We start from the raw sequence: 10,984 nt of genomic DNA on the forward strand, positions 1-10,984 counted from the left end.
TGATGAAAGGAGTTTACATACACATCTATGTTAAAATTAATTACAACATAGCCTCACTAAGACAAAGACGAATGTCGACGAAAGGCTCAAGTGTCTGGAGCACATTAAACGTGTTTTATGAGTTGTACACTGCAAATGGAAAAGATAGCGTCCTACTAAGAAGGGAATTGTGTCCAAGCTCCACTATTAGCGACAGATGCTCTTGCAGTACTAAAAAAATCAAAATGCTCCACTAAGTGAGGATGTATCACTCTGACACTTTTTCCACATCAGTTTTAAAACTTTACACTATGAAATACACTCTACTAAACTAACTTATCTTTTAGCAAATATGAACTTATTTGTAAGTTTTAATTAGCATATGACACTTGTGAAATATGAAATGAAATAATGCCTCTTCACCAGAAAACATGACACACAGTGATCAAATGCCCCGCGCCTGATGCAGATTCAACATATCGAATTTGCTGTGCAATAAAGCGGCACCTTCATCAATAGGGTCATTGTCAAAAGGACAACATGCCACGTTCGTGACAAAAACTTTACGCTATAGACTATAGGCGTATTTACGCAAAAACTTGCCGCAGCGGAATTTATGAATGAGAAAATGAATGCCGTGTATGGCTGAAAGGAGGTGGGTACAGGGAAAAACTCGAGGTTCCTTGTGGTAAACTGCTACCGACCAGGTTAGGTCCATGGAATCTGCTAATACGGTAACTGACCGAGAACTTAAATGACCTCTTTTTATGAAACAGTTACCTCTTTTCCTCTGGTTTCAGTTACCTCCCTTTCTGGAACAGAAGACGCAGAGTTTCCCACATTTCAGGGTTTCTTGACCCAAGGTTCTCACTAAACCTGCTTTGTGAAATAGACCTCAGGCCGAATCCAATGTAACACCCCATGTAGTCCTCAAGGCTGCTGCTTCAAAATAGCGCAGCGGGAAACTGTGAAGACAACACCACATTGAAGGGATCAAGTCAGGAGGAGAAACACTACCAAACAATAAACGGTGACCACGGCAAGAAAGACTGAGGGTGGCAAGAAAACAGAACAATGCAACATCTACACGAGACACAGCAGCAAGGGTACGCCAGGAGCTGTAAATAGTGCTTCTCATACAATAGCATATCCACACATTTTGTTCCAACCCTGGTATCGATCTATACCTGTATCAATTTTGCAGCGTAGAGGTTGTCTAGCACAGGCCAAAACAAACCTTAAACCCACACAGTTTGACAATCAGGCCTCTCACAAAGCGGAAGAAAGCATTTCCAGAAAGAAAGTGTGCAAAGTAAGTATGAAGGAAAATCTTCAAAGCTACTTCCTGATACCCTTGAATGCTAAAGTTAATAAAAACGAGGATGACCAGAAGTCCCATATATAAACTGGGACAGTCTCAAGTTTTGAGCCTTGTATTCCATGTCCCAGTGAATTTCTCCAGCTCAGTCTCACTTTAACGCAGGTCCCATCCCAGCCTCGCAGTTTTTAAGAAAATTGTAATTGTAATTCTGTTTATTGCTCAAACACTGTGCTACCTTAAACGTAGCCATCCGCTGTCACGCTAAAGGGTAATAAATGGTCAAAATTAATATTAATCTGCGTTAATTCATGTTTAATACGCAATTTTTTTGTGATCAATTAATCAGTTAATGCTTTAACTTTGACAGCATTTCTATATATTGAAGACATTTAATATTTTCAATTTGATGTTTTAATATTCCTTCAATATATACAGTATATGAGTTCTTTGCCGTATGCGCCGCATTGTAACTTGCCACTTACAATTTTCTCAAGGTGAACACTGAGTGAAAACAAAGTATCTGGTGCTAAGAGCTTGTTGCTACGATATCGCTCACAGTTTGTGTTGCCTGTCAGCCCCAGTCAAGCAAGCATCTCATCAAGCACTTCTCCACAAAAAGATATCCCATAATATGGAAACGCTGCAGACGTTTTACTATGTGTTAGCCGTCCTTTGCTAGCAGAGATAAAGCCACGTTGGGTTATTGTAGCCTGGCTCTCGCAGTGATGTCATTTTAATCCTGATCAATTATTTATAAGGCACAGTCCATGTCTGAGCTTCCGAGTAGCAGCTGCATGTAACCATGGCAATCCCATTCATAGTGGATGGCCTTTCTATCAATAAAATGCTTGTGGCTTATAAGTTCATAGATTGCTGGCTGACATTTAAAGCACAACCGAACAGCTGGAACAATACATGGCACCAGATGCCTTGTATAAATAGTGATGGAGATGAGACTACGACTTGTATAAAATTAAAAAAATGGTGACAGATATTTGTGTTGATTCAATTCCTTATCTGGTAAAAAGTTGTTTGATGCAATCCAATGTGCAGCAGGTTCAGGCAATAAAGCTACTCGGCAGTAATTTTGGTCTGGTTTTGGTTGCTAGGCAATTGCTTGACTGTCTTGTAGCAATAACAATGTTTGCTACTTACATTTATTCAAGATCTGGGCCGAAATGCTCATGAATATAGACTTCAATTGCCTGGCTGCCACTGCATCCCACTAAGTTCCATATCTAGTTCAATGATTATATCTTTATATTTCTATGCTATCACTGATAGGCACACAAAACAAAAAGGAGGGGGAAAAAATCGAACTTTAAAGTGACTCTCATTGAGATCTAGATGCAAATTACCGGGTAGAATAAATCATTCGTTAGCTGAGATAGGCTAGCAACCAATCCAGAGTATAGCCTGTCTGTCAGTTGGATTGGGCTCCAATTCAGACATGACTATAATGAGGAAAAGCTGATGTTCCAGTGAGTAAGAAGCATTTTCAGCACAACAATCTCCTGCATTTGTCACGGCACTGCCCTACTTGCAAACCTGCGACTGATGCTACAAATTGCTTCATGGCTTTGCATAGGAAAAAGACCTTTTTCGCCGTCGAAATGGGTTGCCGCCAACAATGTAACTGTGGCCTGCGGCGCTCGCAAAGCGGAGCATTAGCTGTGTTGTGATTGTACAATAAAGATCAACGGCGTGACAAATGGCATCAAGGTCGGCAGCTCGCGCCTATGCTCGCATCACCCACTCACGACTTGGGCCAGGGTTACAATGCAGAAGGGGTTTATATGCGAGTTAGAAGGACTACTGCACGAATACCACTTTAGTCATGCGGCTTTCTTTTTGGTTCATTTCAATGGGAACGCAATTATCTCAGCATGTGCAGCTGGTCCTGGCAGATTCCACTTGCATTCAACTGTGTTGTTGCTCTTATCCTCTTCATTCTGTACATTCATTGGAGCAGCGTTGTTGTCATCCCCTGTCAGTCTGATGTGCCTGTTCTGGGGTCCCACCCATTATATATGACCTGGGTAACCATAGGGTATACAGTACATTAGATTAATGGAATCTTTAGGGGCACCGCTAGAACTTTTGGAGTACTTTTCAATTTAGGCTACCTTGGTCAAAATCAGTTTGCGCGTTTTTCCACCACCAACAATTTCCGGGGTAATTAAATCCCCCAGGGGGCATCTCAGCAGCAGGGTCTTGCTGAGCCAGGCTGGAACTTTGAGGGGGAGGGCGGCACTTATGGAGGAGCAAAACTGCCAACATTAAAAAATAAATGACTAAATAAATAACTAAAAGTGAAAATAAAAATGGATAGAAAAAATATTATTCAAAAATTAAATCCCCCAAAATGTATATAAATGGAAATAAAAACAAAAAAAATACATAAATGCATAAATAAATAAACACAAGTAAAAATAAATACAAAAATAAAAAACGAAGTTCAAACATTTTTAAATAAATATACAAATATATGTGGAAATAGATACAAAAATAAATATATAAATGAAATTAAATATCAATCAATACATTTAAAATGCTCTGCTTTCACATTTATTTATTTCATGCTGCAGATGCTCTACCAGGACGAAGCGTGTCTTGGGTTGGACTCCGCTGTTGCAAACTGCCTTTCATTGGTCGAGTGAGCGGCTGAGTGGACAAGGAAGTCTCGCTGACTTGCAATGGAGAGCTCCAGCAATGGACGACTATCTTGTCCACTGTCACCTCGACTTGTTGTCGAGCAAATCAAGTCGCAAGTTGTGAGGAGTCCAACCCACTACACACTTAGGGCTGCCCCCTCATTTAAAAAACATTTCATCCTGGCAGAGCATCTGCAGCATGAAATAAATAAATGTTTTTATTTATTGATTGATATTTAATTATATTTGTATATTTATTTTTTATTTACTTTTTATCTTTATTTTTTGAAGCTTCTTTTTTATTTTTGTATTTATTATTACTTTTATATAATATCATTATATATATATACACACACACACAGTGGAACCCCAGCGTTTGAACGTCTCGTCGGAACTCATACAATTCTGACTTCAACCAAAAAATCTGAGAAAAAAAATGCCTCGGAGTTTGAACTCATTTTTGGAGTTTGAAAACCCAAACAAAGCAAGCTAAGCCGAATGTATCTTGATAACGGGTAGCCGAGTGAACCCGAGCGAATGCCGAATGCTCTCACTGTAGTTGAGACGATACACTGCTCATTTCCAGGCAGACCGTGAGTACTCCCGGAGGTGCTCCATACTCGCGAGTGCATTTTGATTTTTCCATGACAATTTTCTTCGCCATGGGCCCAAAGAAAGACAAGAGTGCCAGTGACAGCAAAGAAAAACATACAGTGCTACGAACCACAGTGGAATTAGGAAGGAGATTATCGCGCAGTTGTAACTAACATAACTACTTCTGTAAATACTGGCACGAGGACCCCATTTAGCTGTTCAACAACATACCTGACGTTAAACAACGCACGCAAGGACCGCTTAGTAGTCTAACAATCCCAATGTAAAATACACAAACTCAGCACTGAACTAAAGCAAGCATTAACATAACATTTATCATCCACTGATGCCATCACATCACAACAGGTAAATTAAAGTGTTTTTTATTGTTCAAATACTGTACTTTACTGTAAATGTAAAAACTATAAATAGAAATTAAAATAGGAATTTTCTGATTTGGAACTTGGGAACGGATTAATTGTATTTACATTATTTCCTATGGGAAAGAATGTATATAGTATATAGTTATTTTTATTTCCATTTATATTTATTTTTTTATTATTAAATTTTTAAATCATATTTTTTAAATCAGTTTTTATTTTCACTTTTAGTAATTTGTTCATTTATTTAGTCATTTATTAATTTGAAATTTTGGCAGTTTTGATCCTCCAAATGCATTGACCAAGGACGGTCAATTTAGGGGGGTGTTGTTTTTACATCAAGTCATCAAACTCATTTGAATTAATTACAGAGAACTCTAAGACGCTGTGGAAACACAAATTATAAATTCTCTGCGGAACTTTTACAACCAAGAACTCCCTTTTCCCAGAACTCAAAGATCATGGGCTTATTGGTGCAAAAGCAGCTATTTGTTATCATTATCCTGACCTCGGTGTTGTCTTTGTAGCTATTGTTAGTCATCATCGCACACCTCAAATCAGCCATTAGCATCACTAGCGCAGTCCTCGTGCACATCACAAACAAACTCTCAGTCGTTTATAGTACCAAGATAATTCAATCAGCTCACATGGGGTCCCGCAGGGCTCATTTCACAGTCCCCTCTTTATCCATCAAATCTAGCAAGACACCAAAAACATGGCTGCAACCATTCACTTTGACAGTATAGTGTTCCCTCGCTGTAACGTGGTTCACTTTTCGCAGCCTCGCTGGATCGCGGATTTTTTTGGGGTGTAATTTTGCATGCATTTTTTCAAAATACATCAAATTTATGAATTTGAGAATGTTATAAATACATTTGAGAGAAATGTGAGGAAAATGTAAATGCCTCGATGAGAAAAGTGTAAAACATAAAGCTAACTACTTTGCGGATTTCACTTATTGCGGGTATTTTTGGGAACCTAACCCCAGCGGAAAAGTGACGGAACACTGTATATCAACATCCCAAGGCTAAAATGTTTGGGTAGACTCTACTGTGCAAAATGATATCCATTAGTTCAGAGTCCCCTAACCCATCCCACTCTTTTTCATCAACATGGACGACCCCATCTCCGCCCTCCTATGTCAACTACTTTTCCCAAAGTGCCTGGCGAGCCTTTATAGCTCCACATTTTATGGCTATGTTGAGCTCAAGCCGCAGAGTGCAGATGGAGTAATGGGTCAGAGAAGAAGGAGGTAATTTTACACCAATTAACTCCACTGAGAAGCCCACTGGTTAATTGTCTCTTTAATTGTGTTTTGGGCTTCCGTTGATTTCGGGCCATATCTCATTGTGCTTTGAAGGACACTAAAAAGTAAAATGGTTATTGGGCCGGACATTAAAGTTAGCATCAAATGCTCAACTGCAGCGTCTCTCAGATCTCTGCTGTCGTACTGTAATTAAAATGCCGCAGACAAAAGTGATAACAGGAGAAAATAAAAATGAAACTACATTCCCAGCAGTGTTGTAAGTGAAAATGATGACTACATAAAAAAATATATATATCAAAGGGAACTACATAGCCTACATTTTAAACACAAGAAGAGAAAATGTATGGATTAAAACACTTTGAAACTGCCAAACACATTGACAATTTTACGAACAAATGGATTTATGAACCACATTTTCTATTTTCATTTCAAGAACAGTCCTGACATGGCCGTGAAAGAGTCAGCTGTGCTTTTTCTTGCATTGCCTTCCATTCCTTTCACTCAACATGATTACATGTTCACCATGGATACCGCACTAGCCTAAAATGGCTGCCACATCCCACAGAACAACATGGTTACCAAAGCATTCTGAATGTTAATAATAACACATCAGATTTAGGCTAAACCTTGCCATGATATTTTTTTTCCCCACAATTAACTCATTTACTGCCATTGACGGCTATAGACGTCAAAAGTTCATTTGAACTATTTCTATTAGCTTAACATTTTTCCCCACTTTTGTTAACAAGAGTATGAAAACCTAGAGAGAAAAAATATTGTACATTTAGACGAGATATAAAATTTGTGATTAATCATGAGTTAACTATTGAAGTCATGCGATTAATTACAATAAAAAATTTGAATTGCCTGACGCCCGAATTTTTAATAATCTTTTTTTTTTTGAAAAAAGATTATTTAAAAAAATTATTACTAACCCTAACCCTAACCCTAAATTATTAAAAATTAGGTCATCAGGCGAATAAATGTTTTAATTGTAATTAATAACATGAATCATTGAATGAAACATTAATAACATGACTTCAATAGTTGAAGAGGAAAATGAAAATATTCTGTCCTCTTTGCGTGTTCCAAAACTTGAAGACAGATTTAATGTAAGAAAAAACACCTTTGCAAAAATGAATTTAATCTAACAGAGATCTCTGGACATCGTGACATGCTCCAAACATCACATAACAGGTGGAACTTCAGAGTGCCGAATGTGTCTCTTCCGCGTGTAAAATGGCTTCTTATAGTTAAAACCGACCGCCTCTCTTTCATTTGTAGACAAAACATACTCTCTGGGTACTTTTCCATGAGCGATGGCGAAAACAGAGTCAGGTGTGGGCATATGTTCGAGACAGATTCTGTTCAAGGACTAAATGTGTTTTCGCACAAAACGCTGAAAAGGAATTTTTTAGACTAAATAATATGTCTCAGCTTAAGGTCAAATTATACCGAGATCAACACCACCTGCTATCCACGTCCACAAAACATTTCGACAAGGTTAATATAAAGAATTAAAATGTTAACAATGTATAACAATGGTTAATAAATGAAATGAAGTATTAAAAATGTTTTAATATCTAACAGTCCCCCCTTTGGGCTTATTTAGCCCAATAACTAAATATTTAAACATTTTTACACAAAGATTCCAGCAGGATTTGCATCATCGCAATGGCAGGTGCAACAGTAGAATAAAAGGAAAAAAAACATTCTTTTTAGCAGGAGAGGAGGTCAGTCATATGTCAAAACAATGTGATTCATTAAAAGATTTTTTTTTCAGTAAAATAAGGATATCATATATGAAGACAATGTGTTGTGATTATGTTAAAAAATATGTCCCAGCTTAAGGTCAAATTATACCGAGATCAACACCACCTGCTATCCACGTCCACAAAACATTTTGACAAGGTTAATATAAAGAATTAAAATGTTAACAATGTATAACAATGGTTAATAAATTAAATGAAGTATTAAAAATGTTATAATATCTAACATAGTTAACTCATGATTAATCACAAATTTTATATATGTTCTAAATATACAATTAAAACTTTCTAGGTTTTCATACTCTTGTAAACAAAAGTGGAAAAAAATTTAAACAAATAGAAATAGTTCAAAAGAATTTATGATGTCTAAAGTCGTCAATGGCAGTGAATGAGTTAAAAGGAGAAGTCAACCCAAAAATATGTCGTATGTGACTCTACTAGTCTAAACACAGCATTCTGATTAATATGGCGAAATATAAGTTAATCAGCAAAATGCACCCGTTTTTATTCATCTCAGGTGGCGGCCATTTTGCAACTTGCTGTCGACTTGAAATGACATCACAGTTGGCCAGGGCGAGGTGACAATCAAACATGGCTCACCTGTTTTCTGTGCTGGATTTTGCTGCTTAACTCATTTCATAAATGCAATATTAATCAGAATGTTGTTTTTTTGACTAATTGGGCTGCACAGAACTCATTATTGTAAAGAATTCTTAGGGGTTGACTCCCCCTTTGTCTTTTCACTTTTTTTCCTATATTGTTCAGGACTCATTTTTAACCACTACATTCTGCAGCTGGAACAAATGGTTTGTATTTCCATTCATTTGAAGAGGAAACATTTTCCTTGGTTCTCAAACATTTTGCAAACAGTATAGCACTGTACACTTCATGGACATAATGTACACGGTTCAATGACAGAAAAGGTTTTAATAAAATAGTTTTTTCAAATAAACGTTTTAATAAAATAAGTTTAGGTTGCAGATTTTTTTTCTTCTTCCCAGCAGTTTCAGCAGCTTAGTCATGAAGTATGGCGTTATCGTGCCAGAACAGTTTGACAGGAGAGTTTGATTAAGTCCCACTGCTGTCGTTTGTTTTGAGATGGATATTTATTGGAAATGCAGTCAAATGGAAAGAGGTTTGAGAGGAGACAGACAAAGTGAAAGAGATAAGGGAGCAAAAAAACAAAACAAAAACAGTTGTGCGTGTTCGTGTGAAACTCATCAAACTTTCTTAAATCAAAGCTATGTGGTTGTTTTGAATATACAAGGTTTAATTCTCTTTGTTTTATGTTTAGTTTGACAGTAAACTTCATTTGGCGAGTGGCGATGGACAGTTTGAATTCTCTTTGCCATAAGAAAAATATGAATATAGATTTGTTCAAATGTGAATACAGACGCTCCCCTACTTACGAACATTCGAGTTACGAACAACGGTACATACGAACATTTCTGCGCGTACAGTATGTCGAAAAATGTTTGGAAAGAAATGCTGTAAGTTAGATTTTGTATTGCGCGTAGTGCTTCTTTCCGCCGCTAATACCGACGATTGGCGCTGTGAGAGCTCATTGGAGGCTGAGCAACGTGGCGAGGAGGAGGAGGAAGAAACGCCGGTCCCCATGAAGCAGGAAATAACTTTTGAAGCCGATTCCAGCGACGACGAAGAATCTCTCATGATATAAAATCCTCCTCTTCCTCCTCCTCCATCATCTCCTTAAGCATCGAGTACATCTTCCAAAAGTAAGTTAAACTTCATTTTATTTATCTTATTACGTACATGTACATACTGTGTGTGTCTCTCGCTCTCTCTCTCTCTAACATACGTAGTACAGTACAGTACTGTACGTATTCTCTCCATTTTATTAAAAGTTTTTTTCAGTACAAACCAATGCAGGTTACTTGTACAAGCCTTAAACAGACTTATATAAACCTTCAATATACTTATATAGGCTTTAAACATAAATTATAATACAAAATATAGCACTGAAGCAACTTACGAACAAATTCACCTTACGAACGATCGTCCGGAACGTAACTCGTTCGTAAGGTGGGGAGCGTCTGTATATGTTTATTTATTTGTGTTCCATTTGAATCATTTTTGTTTCATTTTTCTTATTTTGTGTAATGTCGATTTATTTAGAATATTTGAGTATTTGTGCTCCATTAGTTTGTCATGCTTGCAGTCGTAAAGGAAGGAGTTACCGTAAAGTGTGTTGTTGACATAAATAAAAAAGAAAAACAAGTAGGGCTGGGAGCAACAACTTTGTCGAACCGTGCTGATCGTAAGTTTGTTGATGCTTTTGTTATCACCATTGTTTTAACGTAAATAAAGTGGAAACCTTTTTTGTTGCTGAGGTGGAAAGATCAAATATTTTCTAATCCTCACACATGAAAGCAAAACAACAACAAAACATGATCGTATCTTGAGGAACTCAAAAATGGAGTCACTTGTAATCTCATGGTACCACCATATATTTTTTTGTGCCAAAATGGGACGGTTGTCATCAGACGGTGATGCGACAGCAAAAGTTGTCTGCAGAGTCCCTGCTAGTTTTTCCTCTTGGCTTCCCTTTGAATCTCTTGGGGACTTTTGTTTGTGTGCGGTGTCTACTCCTGCAAAGCTGTTGTTCATGCAGGATGCCTCTGCATGTTTCCGACACTTTGGTGCTATAAATATATACGTGGGCAGGAAATGGGCACTCGGTTTTAATTTCATAACACAGTCGAGTGTCATAAAGATAAGTTTAATACCTTACCAAATGTGGAATTTATTTCTCCCATGGTTGACATGTTTAAAATAATCCCATAGAATATGCTGTGTGTTCTGTAGGTTGCAAATTGTTACACAGGCTATTCAACTTGGTTGTGCTTCCACTTCTTGGCCTATATTGTAGCCAGCATGTCCAACATCGACCACAAAAGCAAAAGTAATTAAAAGATTTGCCTGGGCCTGAACCATTTGTAAACATTGCAGGCTACACACATTATACGGCATTAATATGCAAATGCAAGGAAAAGGCTGTG

This window comes from Vanacampus margaritifer, chromosome 2 (assembly GCF_051991255.1).
Source record: "Vanacampus margaritifer isolate UIUO_Vmar chromosome 2, RoL_Vmar_1.0, whole genome shotgun sequence".
NCBI lineage: Eukaryota > Metazoa > Chordata > Actinopteri > Syngnathiformes > Syngnathidae > Vanacampus > Vanacampus margaritifer.